Source organism: Sciurus carolinensis, chromosome X, assembly GCF_902686445.1.
Source record: "Sciurus carolinensis chromosome X, mSciCar1.2, whole genome shotgun sequence".
NCBI lineage: Eukaryota > Metazoa > Chordata > Mammalia > Rodentia > Sciuridae > Sciurus > Sciurus carolinensis.
Genome location: NC_062232.1, coordinates 19,581,974 through 19,602,227, shown reverse-complemented (window position 1 = coordinate 19,602,227; position 20,254 = coordinate 19,581,974). Strand labels below are relative to the sequence as shown.

The 20,254-nt window shown below is 36.5% G+C and overlaps 1 pseudogene; it reads right to left on the bottom strand.

The window, feature by feature from the left end:
• Positions 1-3,396: 3,396 nt before the first annotated feature.
• Positions 3,397-3,496, bottom strand: LOC124972740 (uncharacterized; annotated as a pseudogene).
• Positions 3,497-20,254: the final 16,758 nt, after the last annotated feature.

The following is a 20,254-nucleotide window of genomic DNA, read 5'->3' as shown; positions in this document are numbered from 1 at the left end:
ATTCAAGATGCCATGTTAACCTCTCAAATTAACAAACTGAAAGGTTATTATAATTACCAATTTATCATTGCAGCTAGATTAAAAGATCAAGTGAAGGCTAAACATGTGCATGCAACATTAAAACTGTCTATTACAAAAGAATGTGCAAGCTACAAAGAATGTGTCAGTTTCATGTCAAAGCAAAATTGACTTGGTGAAAATTAATGGTGAATAATTCAGAATTAATGTAATCAGAAATATCTCTAAAATATTTCCACAAAATTTAAGTTATACCTCAATGATAGTACTGCCTATAAACTTCTGGGGGCTATTGAAAGAGGAACTTAGACCAACATGAAATAGATACTTCAATAGCATATTTTATATTTATTTATTTTTTTGGTACTGGGAATTGAACCCAGGGGCACTTAACCACTGAGTCACATCCCTAGTCCTTTTTATTTTTTATTTTGAGACAGGGTCTCAGTAAGTTGCTGAGGCTAGCTTTGAGATTCTCCTGCCTCAGCCTCCCAAGTTGCCGGGATTATAGGCCAGTGCCATTGTGCTGGTCTAAATAGCATATTTTAAAACAAGGTATTTGTGGTAGATTCATTTTACTTTTTTTACAATGCTGAGGATTGAACCCTTAGCACTGTACCACTGAGTTACATCCCCAGTCTCAGTAGCTTCATTTTTAAACCCAACTAGACAAAGATATGGAAGTAAATTCATATATATATATATATATATATATATATATATATATATTAGAAAAATTTGAAGAAAATTCAAGTCACAATTCAGTGCTAACCATGACACTTTTCGGCAGTTAATGGCACTAGTGATATCTGTATTATGCTTTCAATTCAAAGCCTAAAAAGTGTTATGATCATTAGAATCTAGCTATTTCTACAATGATTATACTTAGAACTACTTGAAAACAAGACTCATACATTGCTTCATGTAAAATATAATTCAATGGGAAAAGAGTTTCTGCAAACATAGCCACTTTATTTCTGTATTCCATTTCAACCTTTTTCAAAATATTTACCACCCACTAGGCTTCCTGATATCTTTTTTTGTGTGTTTATTTTAAGACATTTCAGTGTTTCCAATTAGGTGTCTCAGCAAAGGAGGAAAAGAAGATTAGAGACTAATATGTCGGGTCTAAGATTGCCTTTGAGTAATGTGAACATAAAACCAGAGCCAAGATCCAAGAATTTAGAGATGCTTCCTTTTTTCTGAGTTATTCCTAGAGAACAATTCAGAGAGAGTAGAAAGTCCGTTATCTGCTAAGCCTTTCAAAGCACACAATTCTGGGTTGGTGTGACATGGGCACAAAAATGCTATTGTTGTATGTTGAACTACTAAGAAAAATCCTTTATTTCCAAATTAATAACACATGGAACAGTAGTTCTATTTTTCTTTATATTTGTTTTAATCTTTTTAAGTTATATTGTTCTTATATTTATTGAGGTGGCTCATCACACAATGTAAAGGCTCAAATAGGTCTATAAGTCATATTACAAATTAAAGTAGTCTTTTCCTCACACTGTATTTCATATGCCTTAGAGATAAGCACTTCTAACAATTATAGCTAGAGTTCTTTAAAAACCTTGAGTTCATAAGCCTAAATAATATGTTTATTTTGGTACTTCTAGATATTTTTTATTTTAGATATTTACTCATGTCTACTGTGCAAGTGAAGGATTTGGCTCAATTACTCTATACTTTAAAGATGAAACCATACTAATGCTTCTTTCTTCCAGTACTGGGGATTGAAATGAGGGGTGCTTTACCACTGAGCTAGATCCCAAGCCTCCAGTAACAATTTTACATCTGTTAGTATGGGGAAGAACACATGATAAAATCAGAGAGGTAATTCAGGAATGGGGGGCAGGGTAGACCAGTAGGCATGATTTTGTAAATCACTCTAAAATCTTTGGCTCTTGATCCTGGTTAAATAGGAAGTTATTTGGTCAGGACCATTCTGGTTGTCCTGTTGATAATAGACTATAAGTTTCTCTTCTAGGTAATTATGGACTAGAATATTCAGCATAACCCTTCTGGTAAGAAAAAAATGGATGTCCTTACCTCTTCTAAGAATAAAACTCCATGTTAAAATATGAATACATGACCAGTGTAATCCCACATCATGTTCAACTATTAAAATGGGATCCTAATTAGAATAAGTTATACTCCCTATATGTAAAGTATCAAAATACTTTGTACTGTCATATATATCTAAAATGAGCAAATAAAAAATTAAAAACAACAATGCCCCCAGTTAAATCCTTCCTCCAGCATTTCTCCATTATCCCTAGAGTCACAATTCCTTATGAACAGATACAAGAAAAATAATTTAAAAATGAAAGAATAAAACTCCAGAATTATTCTTTATGACTGAATAATATTCCATTGTGTATATATACCACAGTTTCTTTATCCATTCATCTGTTAAAGGCCATCTCGGTTGGTTCCACAATCTAGTTATTGTGAATTGAGTTTATAAACATTGATGTGGTTGCATTACTGTAGTACACTAATTTTAAGTCCTTTGGGTATAAACCAAGGGGTGGGATAACTGGGTCAAAAGGTGGGTCCTTTCCAAGTTTACTGAGGAATCTCCACACTGCTCTCCAGAGTGGCTGCACTTGCAGATAAATGGATGGAATTGGAGAGTGTCATGCTAAGTGAAATAAGCCAAGCCCAGGAAACCAAAGGCAGAATGTTTTCCCTGATAAGTGGAAGATGATATACAATGGGGGTGGGGGGTGTGGAGTAAGAGAAGAATGGAGGAACTTTAGATTGTGTAGAGGGAAATGAGAGGGAGGTGGGTAGGAAAGATGGTGGAATGAGGCAGACATCATCACCCTATGTACATGTATGATTGCATGAATGCTGTGAATCTACACTGTGTACAACCTTAGAAATGAAATGATGTACCCCATTTGTGTACAATGAATCAAAATGCAGTCTGCAAAAATAAAAAAATATAATAATAATAAAACTCCAGAATTGTGTCAGCGTAGAAGAGAGGCACTGAGGATCCAAGTGTTTCTCAAAGAGAATTATATCTAATCTTATTTTTCAATCCCTTCTTCATCCTTCACTTCCAGATATCACCAATGCCTAAGACATTTAGGGGTTTAGAGGGATAAATGTGTTTGTTTCTCACATATCTTCTGTCAAGTAAGGATTCTGCATGTTCTGTCTCCCTCTCTCCATTTTTCCATCTGTCTTTTTGATTTTATAATTTTTAATTTTTAACTGAAAATAATTATTGTGTGTATTTCAGGTATACAGCGTGGTGTTTTGATATATGTATACATGTGAAATGATTATATCAAGTTAATTAACACAGATTCAGTCAGCTACCAATCATTCCACTTTCCAGTTATCAATATTTTCTTTTTTTTTAATATGGAACACTTCATGAATTTGTTGACCTTGCATAAGGGCCATGTTAATCTCTGTATCATTCCAATTTTAGTATATGTGTTGGCAAAGTGAGCATGGCCAATATTTTCTTGTATTCATTTTCTGTTATTCTCTTTGTAGTTTTGTTTTTTATCTTTTATTCTTAAGTTTCAAGAACTTAAAGAAGACAAGTAGTTTGTACATGTATGTTAACCCTGCCATTTTGAACCAAAGTCAAAATGTAGTAAGTCTGCATTTAAAAAAAAAATTAGTAAAGAAACAAAATAGAATATAAGTTAGAAAGAACTATGAAATCTCTGGAGCCAGGACTCTTGGTTTCAAAAAGAGCCTCAACGAAATTATTTTACCTCATTTCCTCCGTTTCTTTAAGAAAATGAAAATAACAACCCTTCTCTTGATGTGCCATGATTATAATATAAATTAATATGTACGAATTAGTTTATCTTCTGCATGGAAAATGCTCAATAGAACTTAATTGTTATCAATGATCTCACTAAATCTGCACAAGTGTTCTTGTAATACTGAGGCAAAGTTGGAAAAAATAAAACATTTTTGCTGTAAAATTTTGAAAAATTATTTTGTTTTACACAAAAAGCAATCATTGAAATAAATATATCCATTATATTTGGAGTTCCTTTTCTCAATCCTCCTACTTTTTTGTCCTTCATTTTTTTCTTTTTTCACCTGTTCCCACTTGCATACCCCATACCCATTCTCAGTTTTCTTCTACTAACACATTTGACAATTTATTAATCTATTACTTTGGCACCTATTGGCCTCTCCTACTAGCTTACTATCCCCCTTTGCTACAAATTCCCCATTGATTATGCATCACTTCATTATGTGGGTCTCCTTTTCTAACTTCCCCTGGGTTCATATTAGAAAATCATTAGTAATTTTTCAGCCACTGTCCTTTTTTTTCCTTACTACTAATTTTGCACTGGAGTTCCTTATTTTTATTTGTGTATTTGCATAATCACTAACAAAGGACATGTTTTCTTCTATTGTTAGCAGAAGTCAGTAATTAGAAACAATTTAATATATGTATCCTGAAAGAAATAATAAATTTCACACCATATTTTTTGACAATTAATAAATTGAGGAGATTTTAAATCCCTTCCAATTTACAATTTACAAGGTGATTTCCAGTTGTGAGATTTCTGCTCTAGGTTTCCATTCCTTGACTTATCGACCTGGTTTCTCAAGTTCTGTGATTGCGACATCACTCTCTAATCTGGCCATTACTGCAGAGGCAGAAACTGGCATCAAAATCAGTCATAACTTTCCATGTTTGGGCAGGATTTTTATTACATGAACAGTTATACTTTTCTTTGCAGAAGAAAACCATTACATATTACATTTTAAAATAACAATCATATTTATAACAACTTGTGTGTATGTGTGTGCATATGTGCATATATATTATAAAACATATATGTGTATTTTTAGATGACTGGAAGAAAAAGTAAAACATACAATGTTCATTCTTCAAACTTTTGGTTTTTATATCTATTATATATAAGAAATGAGCTTTTGGCCTTGCTCTTTCTTCCATGACTAACCAGTTTAGAAATCCCTCCATCACTATATTTTGTTTTACCATTTTATTGGTGGGTATCCTTACATTTTTTCCAATTGTCTGTTTGGGCTTGTTTCAGCACCTTCTAAATTGGATGCTGCTGAAAATAACTTTCATCAAAAACTTCAAGACCCTGTTTTCACAGGTCAGAAGTTGAATCCTACTTAGATCAGAGTGACTTGCTAGAGTGACAGGTCAGAGACTCACTGGTTTTGCCCTAAGCAGACCTTATTCTTTTGCTTTTGAGCTAGAAGGCAACAGAGTTACTATCAATTCTCTGGAGCAGAGGAAAACAACATTATATGGGCATATTTTAAATTCTTTTCATCTATTTACATTATTTTATCCAAATCTATAAACCCTTGAGGTAAGGAAAGGGGATAAAAAACTCAATGTCTTAGTGTCTTTCATTGTTAGTTTCCTTTGCTTCATGTTTTGAGTATTAAATAAATGACTTAATTTCAAAAATGCTATTTAAATATAAGAAATTATCTTCTCAGATGATAATTGAGAAGTTAGTATCTAGTATTTTTCTCAACTGACTTATAGTTTTACCTACAATGTTCTTTAGAGAAGTAAAGGTATAAATCCATGCTTACTGGATTTGGAGAAAAGTAAAAGTTTCTTCACAATGTAAGTCAAATGCCTCAAGAAGTGAACCATTGAGAAGTTGTTCTTTTAGCTGAATGATGAACATTACAATTTGAAGTGACCTTCTTGTTCATTAACTATTCAGTATCACTATATCTGTATCAAATATAAAAAAACTGTCCCTCCAATTATTCCCTCCAAAATACTTTGTAAACTTTCAGCATCATGTGCATGATATAAACAAAGTATCCTTAAATATAGCATGTGATATTTATGAAACATCTTTGGAAGTTAGTGAATCAAATAAAAATAATTTTATTTTTTTAATTATACCTCAGAGATTGTCAAACTATATCCCATGGGTAAAACCCAACTGCTACCTATTTTTGTAAAAAAAGAAACCAGGTCAATAAGTCAAGGAATGGAAACCTAGATGCTCATATGCTCATATATTGTCTAAGGCTACTATTACACTTCAACAGCAAAATTATTTGTAACAGTAAGAGTATGATCCATGCCCCAGGATCCAGACCTACCACTGTGGACCCAGACTGCAGGTCTACCTCAACTCCAGATTGGCTGCTGTTTTAGACTCAGACCCTGACTGACTTCCATGGAATAAGGCACTAGGCCTACCCAGTGCCAGGTCAAAATCATGGCCCCAGGATCCAAAAAACAAAGCTGTAAGCCTGCCTGGGGCTCCCATGATCAAGACTAATCCCAATAGATCCACCACCAGGCTTCCCCTTATCAACCCAGGTTCCAGGCCTGTCCTAATATGGAAGCACAAGAATAAACCATGTAGAACAGACAGTTGGCCTACCAATTCATTGACCCAGTCATTTGGCTAGCTAGTCTAAAGACTTCAGCAACAAGGCTGCCTATAGACTCTGCCAGATGACCCATTCAGAATATAGACGGTATGACTAGTGAAGGGGTTTCACTTTCAAAGTTGATCTGTAAAGACTGAAAGAGGTACCTAATTCCTTAAATGTGCAGACATCAATAAAAGACCACAAGGATCATGAGTAATCAGGAAATCAAAACACACATAATCAAAGTAATTAAATAAAGCATACAGATCCAAAAATTACCTAACAATACAAAGTAATCATCTTTAAAAATGTCAATGACTTACAAGAGAACATAGGCAACAAAACTAAAATAAGTAAAACAATACATGAACAAAATTAGAAACTGAACAAAAAGAAACCAAAAGAAAAGAACCAAACAGAAATTTTGACCCTGAATAAGAAAATGATTTAACTGAAAATTCCAGAAAGACTTCAACAGCAGACTTGATCAAGCAGAAGAATCAATGAGCTTAAAGATAGTTCATTTGAAATTATCCAGAGGAACAAAAAGAAAAATTAATGAGAAAGGATAAATAGATCCTACAGGACTTATGGGACACGATCAAGTCAAACAGTATATGCTTCAGGACAGTTCCAGAAGAAGTAAGAGGAGTAAAATGGGGGCAGAAAGCTTATTTAAAGAAATAATGACAGAAAATTTCCCAAATCTAGAATGATAAATTGACATCTTTTTATTTGAAAGGAAACAAAACTGAAATAAAACAACTGTCAGTTGAGAATTCTTTCTGGAAAAACTGTTCAAAACCTGAGGGAGAAGTCTGGGAATGTAACTCAGTAACAGAATGCTTGCCTATCATGTGCAAGGCCCTGGCTTTAATTCCTAGCATTGGAAAAAAAAAACTGGAGGAGAAATGAAGACATTTCCAGATAAACATAAGGTGAAGGAGCAAATTACTACCAGGCGGCCTGCAAGAAATGCTAAGGAGTATCCTTCAAGTTGAAAAGAAAGAACAGTACCAAAAAGCAATACTTAAAGTTCCCCCATGAAAGTAAATTAATGGGAAAATAATTGAAAAAGTTTTATTGTAACTACTTTTTAAATTTTTGTACAGAATTCAGAAGACAAATACATAAAATAATCATGAAGTCTATGTTAACAGGTACACAAATATAAAGATGCAATTTGGTTTTGGTTGTTTAATTTTTTCATTGATACATAAAAAACGTAAAGATCAACATATTAATGGGGAAGCACATAATGTTTCAATGTATGCATACATTGCATAATGTATAAATCATGTTAAACACACTTAACTCCTAAAACATTTATCACTTCTTTATGGGAAAAGCTTTAAAAATCCTTTCTTCTAGCCTTTTGAAATGCACAGCACATGATTATTATCTATAGTCATCTTACTGTGCAATAGCACTTCAGAACTTCTTGCTCTTACCTGTCTGTAATGTAGTGCCAATTTATCAGCCTATCCTCATCCTGATCTCCCTATACACACTCTCTCCAACCTCTGGTGTCCAACATTCTACTCTCAACTTCTATGATATCAGCTTCTTCAGATTCCACATATGCATGAGATGACACAGTACTTATTTTCTGTGCCTGTCTTCTTTCACTCAACACAATGATCTCCAGTTAATGCCTATATTAAGGAAAAAAAAGACCTCAAATAAACAATCTAACCTTACAACTCAAGAAATTAAACTTAAATAAATAAATAAATAAAACAAAAACTAAATCCAAAGTTAATAGAAGGAAGGAAATCATAAATACTGGAAATGGTAGCAAGTAAAACAAAGATTAGAAAGACAGTACAGGGGGCGGGCCAAGATGGCGGACTGGAGGGCGGCTGCATTTCACGCTGCTCCAGGACGCAGGATTCAAAAGAGGAGATAGTGAGAGACTTGGGACCAACTCAAAGCTGCCGGGTGAGTCTCTCCTGTTGGGGAGGCGTCCCAGATGGGGCGGTAGCCCCGGAACGCAGGGAATTTGTGAAGTGGAGTTGCTCGGCGAGACGCCCCTCCCCCCACTGGAGCGGTGGACACGGACAACTGGGATCATCGTAGAGGAGGCGGCTCAGCATAGCGCTTGGACTCGAGCAGCCGCTGGGGCTCCGGGCGGCTGCCTGGGGAGGAGCTGCGTGGTGAGCTGTTTGGACCCAGAGTGACCGCTTCCGGACACCGGGGGGTTGCCCGGAGGAGGAGGAGAGGCCCGGCGGGTCGCTTGGTCTAGGAGTGACTGCATCAGAGCCGCGGGCGGTTGCCAGAGGAGGAGCTGCGTGGTGAGCTGTTTGAACTCAGAGTGGGCGCTCCTGAGCGCCGGGGGACTGCCCGGAGGAAGAGGAGGAGCACGGCGGGACGCTTGGTCTGGGAGTGACTGCATCAGAGCCGCGGGCGGTTGCCAGAGGAGGAGCTGCGTGGTGAGCTGTTTGAACTCAGAGTGGGCGCTCCTGAGCGCCGGGGGACTGCCCGGAGGAAGAGGAGGAGCACGGCGGGACGCTTGGTCTGGGAGTGACTGCATCGGAGCCACAGGTGGTTGCCAGAGGAGGAGTTGTGTGGTAAACTGTTTGAACTCAGAGCTAGCGCTCCTGAGTGCCGGGAGGTTGCCCGGAGGAGGAGGAGGAGCGTGGCTTGTTGTTTGACCTGGGAGTGACTGCATCAGAGCTGCGGGCGGTTGCCGAAGGAGGAGCTGCGTGACGAGCTGTTTGAACTCGGAGCAGCTGCTCCAGAACACTGGTGGCCTGCCTGGAGGAGGAGAGCGGTGGGACGCTTAGTCTGTGAGTGACTGCATCAGAACCACAGGCGGTTGCCAGAGGAGGAGGCAAGTGGTGAGTTGATTGGACTAAAAGCAACCGCTCCGGAACACCGGTGGCCTGCCTGGAGAAGGAGCGTGGTGAGTCACCTGGTCTCGGAGCCACCGCTCCTGAACACCCGGGCGGCTACCCCAAGGAGGAGGAGGAGGAACAGGGTGGGTCACTTGGACTTGGAGTGACTGCCTAGGGCTACGGGTGGTTGGTGGGAGGAGGAGACCCAAAGTGAGTTGTTTGGATTCCTAGTGACTGCGTCGGAAACCGGGCGGCTGTCCGGAGGAGGAGGTGTGTGGCGGGTCTCTGTGTCTCGGAGCTATTGTACGGGGCTCCAGGTGGTGGCTCAGGGGAGGGGCTGCATAGCCAGGCGATTGGTGCAGAGCAGGGTCCCAGGAGCTAGGTGGCTTCTTGCTGGAAGAGCCGCACAGAGACACGCCTAGGGGCGGAGCGAAGTTTCCAGGGCGGCGGGCAGATTCTCTGAGGAGAGGCAGCCTAAGGAGACTCGCCTGCGAAGGGTGAGGCTCCCAGGCCCAGGACGTAGGTCCGGGCCCCTGGGATCGTTGCAGAAGAAGACAGCCCAGCCCAGGGGGTAGTTGTAGATTGAGGGGAACCTCTAGGAGGGCAACTGACTAGCGAGACGTCCCCACCGAGTGACTCTTCCCGGCCGGGGGAGGTTTTCCCACAGGGACGGTAAAACCAGAGACATAGGCACAAACAGGCCTTGCCTCAGCCCGCAGCCTACTTCCCCGTTGGATGACCATTGGTCAACAAGTGGAGACACCTCTGACCACTAGCAGGGAATATACGCCACCTGAGGGTCACCACCCCTAGAGAGGCAGCTTCTTTGTGGAGCTCTGCATTATCAACCTCCTCCAAGACTTCAGGCTACTGAAGGATAAGAGGGGATATACTAACAATCTTCAGGGACATTATAAGTTGATAGAGGAAATGTGCAATATCTTAATGACCCACTGATCCCTGAACAATATGAGAAAACAAGGGAAGAAAATGCCCCAAACAAATCTAGATGTTACATCAATAAAATCCAACGACAGCATGGCAGAAGAAATGACAGAAAGGGAGTTCAGAATGTACATAATTAAAATGATTAGGGAAGCAAACGATGAGATGAAAGAGCAAATGCAGGCATTGAACGATCGCACCAATCGACAGTTAACAGAGCAAATTCAGGAAGCAAAAGATCATTTCAATAAAGAGTTAGAGATATTGAAAAAAAACCAAACAGAAATCCTTGAAATGAAGGAAACAATAAACCAAATTAAGAACTCCATAGAAAGCACAACCAATAGGATAGAACAGCTGGAAGACAGAACTTCAGATATTGAAGACAAAATATTTAACCTCGAAAACAAAGTTGAACAAACAGAGAAGATGGTGAGAAATCATGAACAGAATCTCCAAGAACAATGGGATATCATGAAAAGGCCAAATTTGAGAATTATTGGGATTGAGGAAGGCTTAGAGAAACAAACCAAAGGAATGAACAATCTATTTGAAGAAATAATATCAGAAAATTTCCCAAATCTGAAGAATGAAATGGAAAATCAAGTCCAAGAGGCTTATAGGACTCCAAATACACAAAATTACAACAGACCCACACCAAGGCACATTATAATGAAAATACCTAACATACAAAATAAAGACAGAATCTTAAAGGCTGTGAGAGAAAAGAACCAAATTACATTCAGGGGGAAGCCAATACGGATATCAGCAGATAATAACCCTGAATATTAACGGCCTGAATTCATCAATCAAAAGACATAGACTGGCAGATTGGATTAAAAAGAAAGATCCAACAATATGTTGCCTGCAAGAGACTCACCTCATAGAAAGAGATACCCATAGACTAAAGGTGAAAGGATGGGGAAAAACATACCATGCACATGGGCTCAGCAAAAAAGCTGGAGTATCCATCCTCATTTCAGATAAAGTGGACTTCAAGCCAATGTTAGTTAGAAGGGATAAAGAAGGACATTTCATACTGCTTAAGGGAAGCATAAATCAGCAAGATATAACAATCATAAACATCTATGCCCCAAACAGTGGCTCATCCATATATGTTAAACAAATCCTTCTCAATTTTAGAAACCAAATAGACCATAACACAATAATACTAGGTGATTTTAACACGCCTCTTTCACCACTGGACAGATCTTCCAAACAAAAATTGAACAAAGAAACCATAGATCTCAATAACACAATCAATAATTTAGACTTAACAGACATTTATAGAATATACCATCCAACCAAGAGCGAATACACTTTCTTCTCAGCAGCACATGGATCCTTCTCTAAAATAGACCATATATTATGCCACAAAGCTAATGTCAGCAAATACAAGAAGATAGAGACACTACCTTGTATTCTATCAGATCATAATGGATTGAAGTTACAAATTAATGAAAGAGTAAAAAACAGAAACTACTCCAACACCTGGAGATTAAACAATATGCTACTATATGATGAATGGATAACAGAAGATATTAGGAAGGAAATTAAAAAATTCTTAGAGGTAAACGAGAACAAAGAAACAACATATCAAAATCTCTGGGACACTATGAAAGTGGTACTTAGAGGAAGATTTATTTCATGGAGCGCATTTAATAAAAGAAGTAAAACTCAAAAAATAAATGACCTAACACTACAGCTCAAAGCCCTAGAAAAAGAAGAACAGACCAACACCAAAAGTAGTAGAAGACAGGAAATAGTTAAACTCAGAGCTGAAATCAACGAAATTGAAACAAAAGAAACAATACAAAAAATTGACAAAATAAATAGTTGGTTCTTCGAAAAAATAAACAAAATTGATAAACCTTTAGCCACACTAACAAAGAGAAGATGAGAGAAAACCCAAATCACTAAAATTTGGAATGAACAAGGAAATATCACAACAGACACGACCGAAATACAAAACATAATTAGAAGCTATTTTGAAAATCTATACTCCAACAAAATAGAAAATTTCGAAGACATCAACAGGTTTCTAGAGACATATGAATTGCCTAAACTGAACGAGGAGGACATACACAATTTAAATAGACCAATTTCAAGTAATGAAATAGAAGAAGTCATCAAAAGCCTTCCAACAAAGAAAAGTCCAGGACCAGATGGGTTCTCAGCCGAGTTCTACAAAACTTTTAAAGAAGAACTCATTCCAATACTTCTCAAAGTATTCCAGAAAATATAAGAGGAGGGAACTCTCCCAAACTCATTCTATGAAGCCAATATTACCCTGATTCCTAAACCAGACAGAGACACATCGAGGAAAGAAAATTTCAGACCAATATCCTTAATGAACATCGACGCAAAAATTCTCAACAAAATTTTAGCAAATCGCATACAAAAACATATTAAAAAGATAGTGCACCATGATCAAGTGGGTTTCATCCCAGGGATGCAAGGTTGGTTCAACATCAGGAAATCAATAAATGTCATTCACCATATCAATAGACTTAAAGTCAAGAATCACATGATTATTTCGATAGATGCAGAAAAAGCATTTGATAAAATACAGCACCCCTTCATGCTCAAAACACTAGAAAAAATAGGGATAGTGGGAACATTCCTTAACATTGTAAAGGCCATCTATGCTAAACCCATGGCTAATATCATTCTTAATGGTGAAAAACTGAAAGCATTCCCTCTAAAAACTGGAACAAGGCAGGGATGCCCTCTTTCACCACTTCTATTCAATATCGTCCTTGAAACTCTAGCCAGAGCAATTAGACAGACCAAAGAAATTAAAGGGATACGAATAGGAAAAGAAGAACTCAAACTATCCCTATTTGCTGATGATATGATGGTATACTTAGAGGAACCTGGAAATTCCACCAGAAAACTTTTAGATCTCATAAGTGAATTCAGTAAAGTAGCGGGATATAAGATCAATGCACATAAATCGAAGGCATTTTTATATATAAGCGATGAATCTTCAGAAAGAGAAATTAGGAAAACTACCCCATTCACAATAGCTTCGAAAAAAATAAAGTATTTGGGAATCAATCTCACAAAAGAGGTGAAAGACCTCTACAATGAGAACTACAGAACACTAAAGAAAGAAATTCAAGAAAACCTTAGAAGATGGAAAGATCTCCCATGTTCTTGGATAGGAAGAATTAATATTGTCAAAATGGCCATACTACCAAAAGTGCTATACAGATTCAATGCAATTCCAATTAAAATCCCAATGATGTACCTTACAGAAATAGAGCAAGCAATTATGAAATTCATCTGGAAGAATAAAAAACCCAGAAGAGCTAAAGCAATCCTTGGCAGAAAGAGTGAAGCAGGGGGTATCGCAATACCAGATCTTCAACTCTACTACAAAGCAATAGTAACAAAAACGGCATGGTATTGGTACCAAAATAGAAAGGTGGATCAATGGTACAGAATAGAGGACACGGACACAAACCCAAATAAATACAATTTTCTCATACTAGACAAAGGGGCCAAAAATATGCAATGGAGAAAAGATAGCCTCTTCAACAAATGGTGCTGGGAGAATTGGAAATCCATATGCAACAGAATGAAACTAAACCGATATCTCTCACCATGCACAAAACTAAACTCAAAATGGATTAAGGATCTCGGAATCAGACCAGAGACCTTGCATCTTATAGAAGAAAAAGTAGGCCCAGAGCTTCAACATGTCGGCTTAGGACCAGACTTCCTCAACAGGACTCCCATAGCACAAGAAATAAAAGCAAGAATTAATAACTGGGATAGATTCAAACTAAAAAGCTTTCTCTCAGCAAAGAAAACTATCAGCAATGCAAAGAAAGAGCCTACAGAGTGGGAGAAAATCTTTGCCAATCATACTTCAGATAGAGCGCTAATCTCCAGAATCTATAAAGAACTCAAAAAACTCTACACCAAGAATGTAAATAATCCAATTGACAAATGGGCTAAGGAAATGAATAGACACTTCACAGAAGAAGATCTACAAGCAATCAACAAACATATGGAAAAATGTTCAACATCTCTAGTAATAAGAGAAATGCAAATCAAAACCACCCTAAGATTCCATCTCACCCCAATTAGAATGGCAATTATCAAGAATACAACCAACAACAGGTGTTGGCGAGGATGTGGGGAGAAAGGTACACTCTTACATTGCTGGTGGGGCTGCAAATTAGTGCAGCCACTCTGGAAAGCAGTGTGGAGATTCCTTAGAAAACTTGGAATGGAAACACCATTTGACCCAGCTATCCCACTCCTTGGCCTATACCCAAAGGACTTCAAATCAGCATATTACAGAGATACAGCCACATCAATGTTCATAGCTGCTCAGTTCACAATAGCCAGATTGTGGAACCAACCTAGATGTCCTTCAATTGATGAATGGATAAAGAAAATGTGGTATATATATACAATGGAATATTACTCAGCCATAAAGAATGATAAAATTATGGCATTTGCAGGCAAATGGATGAAACTGGAGAATATCATGCTAAGTGAGATAAGCCAATCTCAAAAAACCAAAGGAAGAATGATATTGCTAATAAGTGGATGATGACACATAATGGGGGTGGGAAGGGTTAGTGTTGGGGTTGGAGTTGGGTTTAGGGAGGGGGGCAGGAATGGAGGAAGGAAGGACTGTATAGATGGAGGGGAAGGGTGGGAGGGGAGCGGGGGAAGGGAAAAAATTGCAGAATGAATCAAACAACATTACCCTATGTAAATTTATGATTACACAAATGGTATGCCTTTACGCCATGTACAAATAGAGAAACAACATGTATCCCATTTGTTTACAATAAAAAGAAAAAAAAAGAAAGACAGTACAGAGATTAGTATATTCAAGGGTTGGGTTTTTTGTTGGAAAGATAAAATATTTTGACAAATGTTTAGCTAGACTAAGAAAAAGGGAGAATAATCATGTAAATAAAGTTATAAATGTAAGAGGAGACAGTACAACTTTCACCACAGAAATACAAAGAAACAATGAATGATTATGCACAAATTGTGTAACTAGAAGAAAATAATTCCTAGAAAAATACAACTTACAAGACTGGATGCAAAAGAAATAAAAACTCTGAACAATAATGAGTAAGGAGACTGAATAAGTAATCAAAAACTTCCCCAAAAAAGAAAAATCTAGGGACTTACGGCTACATTGGTGAATTCTAACAAATATGAAAGCAAAATAAATGCCAATTATTTTCATACTCTTCCAAAAACCAGAGGAGGAAACACTTCCAAACTCATTTTATAAAGCCAGTATTTCCCTGATACCAAAACCAGACAAGGACACATGGACAAAAAATTATATATCAACATCCTTGATGAAAAAAATGCAAAAATTCCACAAAATACTTAAAATATATCCGAATTCAATAGCACATTAAAAGGATCATATGCAATAAGTAAATGGAGTTTATCTCTGTGATGCAAAAGTGATTCAGCACATATACAAATCAACAAATGTGACATACCAAATTAATAGAAAGAAAGATAAAATTCATACCATCTCAATAGATGGAGAGGAAGCATTTGACAAAATTCCACATCCTTTCATGATAAAACCTCTTAACAAATTAGCTATAACAATAGCTAAGTTATGGAACTAGCCTAGGTTCCCACCAACAGACAAATGGATAAAAATGTGGTATATATACACAATGGAGTTTTACTTAGTCATATAGAAGAATGAAATTATGTCATTTGTGAATAAATATATGGAACTGGAGAATATCATTGTAAGTGAAATAAGCCAGACTCAGAAAGTCAAGGGTCAAATATTTTCTCTCATATGTGGAAATTAGAGAGAGACCAGGGAAAGGAATAAAAATGGGGTAATCTCATGAATATAGAAGACCAATAGAATAGGGGAAGGGGATTGAGAGGAAGGGAGGAGGTGAGGGCATAGGGAAGAACTGGGAAACAAAATCTCCCAAATCATGTTATGCCTATATACAAATATACTTCAATGCATCATATGTATACATGTATATATGCACATAAGTACAGATAACTATAATGTAGTATATTAATAATAATAATATAAGGAAGGTCATTAGAGTAGAGAAAGCAAATTAGGGGAAGGGATAGGGGAAGAAGGGAAAGGGATAGTACTGGAGAATGAGAGTGATCAAATCATGTTGTGTGCATGTATGAATATGTCACAATGAATCTCGCTATTACATATAATTATGAAGTACCAATAAGAATAAATGAATAAATCTTAAAAATGAAATATACTTCAACAAACTAAAGGCTATATATAAGCAGACCACAGCTAATATCATAATCAATTAATAAAATCTGATTATCTTTTTTCTCAAATATCAAGAATAAGATATGGATGCCCATATTCACAACTACTATTCAATAGAGTGCTGGAAGTCTTAGGCAGAACACTTAGACCAGAAAAAGGAATAAAAGTCATCCAAGTCAAAATTGAGGAATTTAAATTGCCTGTGTTTGCAAATGATAAATTTAGATATATCAGAAACCTGAAAGATTACACACACACACACACACACACACACACACACACACATGCACGCACGCACGCACACACACAAAGCTGTTGCAGGATACAAAATCAACATACAAAAATAAGTTGAGTCTTTATTACACAATGAACTATCCAAACAATTAAGAAACATTACCATTTAAAATGCTACAAAAATAAAATACTTATGAATAAGTTTAATGCAAAAGGGGAAATTTCTACATACTGAAAACTATAAAATGCCCATGAAAATTGAAGAAGGCACACATAAATGTAAAGATATTCCACATTCATGGACTAAATGAATTAATATTATTAAATTTTCCATAGTACCTAAAATGATCTATAGGTTTAATTCAACCCCATCAAAATTTTGATGTAATTTTTCACAGAAATACAAATGACTCTTCTAACATTCATTGAAATGATAAAAGATCCCAAAAGCCAAAGCAATCCTGAACAAAAAGAATAGAAGTGGATGTATCACTCTACCTGATTTCTCAACCTAATACAAAGCTATAGCAATCAATACAGCATGGTACTGACATAAAAAACAAATATTCTGATCAATGGAACAGGAAGATAGGCCTGAAATAAACCATACATTTATGGTCAACTGATCTTCAACAAAGGTACCACAAACACGCAATGAGAAAATGATTGTTTCTTCAATATTATTTGGAAAATTAAATATTCACATGCATAAGAATGAAACTGGACCCTTATTTTGTCATATATATATATGACTCAAAATGGATTAAATAAAAAATGTGGTACTATAAAATTAGTAGAGGAAAACAGAGACATCAGTCTATATCACGATTTTTGGATATGATACCAAAAAGCACAGGCAATTAAAGCAAAAATAAACAAAAGAGACTGCATCAAACTAAAAGTATTCTTAACAGAAAAGAAAACAATCAACAGAGTCGAGAGACAACTTAGGAAATGGGAGAAAATATTTACAAACCAACTATCTAATAAGGGGTTAATATCTAAAATATATAATAAACTCAATTCAATAGCAAGAAAATAAATAACCCAATTAAAACCAAAGGTCAAATGTTTTCCCTGATAAATGGAGAATGATATATAATGGGGAAGGGGGTGTGGGGAGTGAGAGAAGAATGGAGGAATTTTAGATTATGTAGAAGGAAATGAGAGGGCGGGGGTATGAAAAATGGTGGACTGAGACAGACATCATTACCCTATGTACATGTGTGATTACAGGAATGGTATGAATCTACATCATGCACAACCTCAGAAACGAAATGATGTACCCCATTTGTGTACAATGAATCAAAGTGCAGTCTGTAAAAAATTTAAAAAATAAATAATTTTAAAAAAATAAAGAAAAAAAGAGGAAAAACTCAAACAGATATTTCTCAAAAGAATGCATACAAATGCCCAAAAATTTATACCTCAATAACACTGAGGGAGAAAAGAAAATATATGACCCTCAAGGCCAGAAATATTCATTGCATGACCATTTATGGAAAAGTTTTCTGGCACTTCATATTCCAGAACCTTAATATACCTGATAACATCCTAACCCTGCCAAGCTATAGTAAAGAAACTTCTTTCACAGAATGAACATTTTTATCATGAATGGAGAAGTAAACAGAAAGCGTGTTTAGTGATTTATAGGTATTGGAGAGTTATTATGAGGTCTGTTTATTCTACATATCAATTTATATGTCTTTGATCTTATTCTTTATTGCATGTATTGGTTTTCTGTTGTTGCATAACAAATTACCTTAAAATTTTGCCCCTGAAAATAAAAATAAATATGTATCATTGCATGGCTTCCGTGGGTGAATAATTCAGAAATGTCTTAGCTGGGTGGTTCTGACTCAAAGTCTCTCCAGAACTTGCAATCAGGATGCCAGCTGGTGTTAAAGTTATCTAAAGGTTTGACTGGGCCTGGAGGATATATTTCTGAAGTAGTCTACTCACATGCCTGGTTTTCACTAACACTTTAAAGATCTTATCAGCATCTACTATTTCCTAGTTACAAAGCTTGTCCTACAGAAAAGTTTTTGTTATAGCAACATTCCACTTCCAGGTACCCAAATCTGCATTTGTTATTTATTGCTATGTAAAAAGAAATTAATTCAAAACTTGGTTGTTTAAAATAATAAATTTCAATAGCTCACACAGTTTCTATGGGTCAAGAATCTGGGTGCAGTTTATCTAGATGGTTCTGGCTCAAGGTCTTTAATTAAAATGTTAACTAGGGCCCTGGTCATCAGAAGGCTTCACTAGGGCTAAAGGATTGGATTGCAGTGTTGCTTATTTATTTTCAGGTTCATTCATCATGCCCATCATCCAGCTTTTCCCATAGAAAGGATAAGGCAGAAGTCACAGATCTTTTATGACCCTGCCTCAGAATTTACCTTTGATCATTTCTGCAATGTTCTCTTGGTTATACAGGTCAGCCTTTTTTACTGTGGAAGGAAGAATCACTGGGATCTATCTTAGAGGCTAGCTACCATACCATAGTACTTAGTATATTAATTCCTTAAACTAGCCTTAAAAAGTAGTTTTATGTAGGTCTGTATTTTCTTATCCACTTTTGTAAAATCCATAAGGCCCTGAAAACAAATATTTTTCTTATAACTCTATTGCCAGGTGAACTTTACCAAGCTTAAGTTCATTTGTCAGCAAAAACTAGTCTAAGGAGCTAATTATAGTCTCCATTTATACTACATGGTGAGAACATTTCTATATTTTACTGCATAAGTGTATTTTATTAGGTAGTATAATCCCAGACTCTCCAGGAGTGTTGGGTTATATTAAAAATATAAACCATATTATTTTTCTAAAATCTGAAAAATCATGAAGTCCAAAAGATATATAGCCACTATGGTTTGGGAAAAAGTTTAACTGAATAGAAATAGTGATCTGTTTTGCTTTACTGTTGAGTTTATAAGAACTCTTCTGATACTGAATACCATGTATAACTTGTTATAATTTTCTTGATGAAAATGACATATAAATGAAGGGAAAATGCCTATCTTAGTCTGTTTTCTGTTGCTATAACAGAATACCAAAGACTGGGTAATTTATAAAGAACAGTAATTTATATGTCTTATGGTTCTGGAGGCTGAGAAATCTAAGAGTATGCTGCTGGCATCTGCTCAGCATGTGGTAAGGGCTTTCTTGCTGCATCATAATATGGCAAAAGGCATCACAGGAGCAGACAGAGTAAGTGTGCTATCTTATGTCTTTTCCTCTTCTTAATAAAGCCACTAATGCCAGCATGGGGGCCCAACCCTCATGACCTCATCTACCCTAATTACCTCCCAAAAGCCCTACCTACAAATATCATTAACATATGACTTTGAAAATTAAGTTTCTAACACAGAACTTTGGGGAAACAGCAGTGCCCAAAAAGAAATAAACTCTCTCTTAATTGGTGATTGAAAAGTCTATATCCTAGAAGTAAGAACAGGCATCTTCCCACCTTCCCCTCTCTCCCCACCCTATTACCATCATCTATAGTCCTTATTTTCCTTCTTTCTCTACTATTTTCTCTCTCTTTATTCACCTA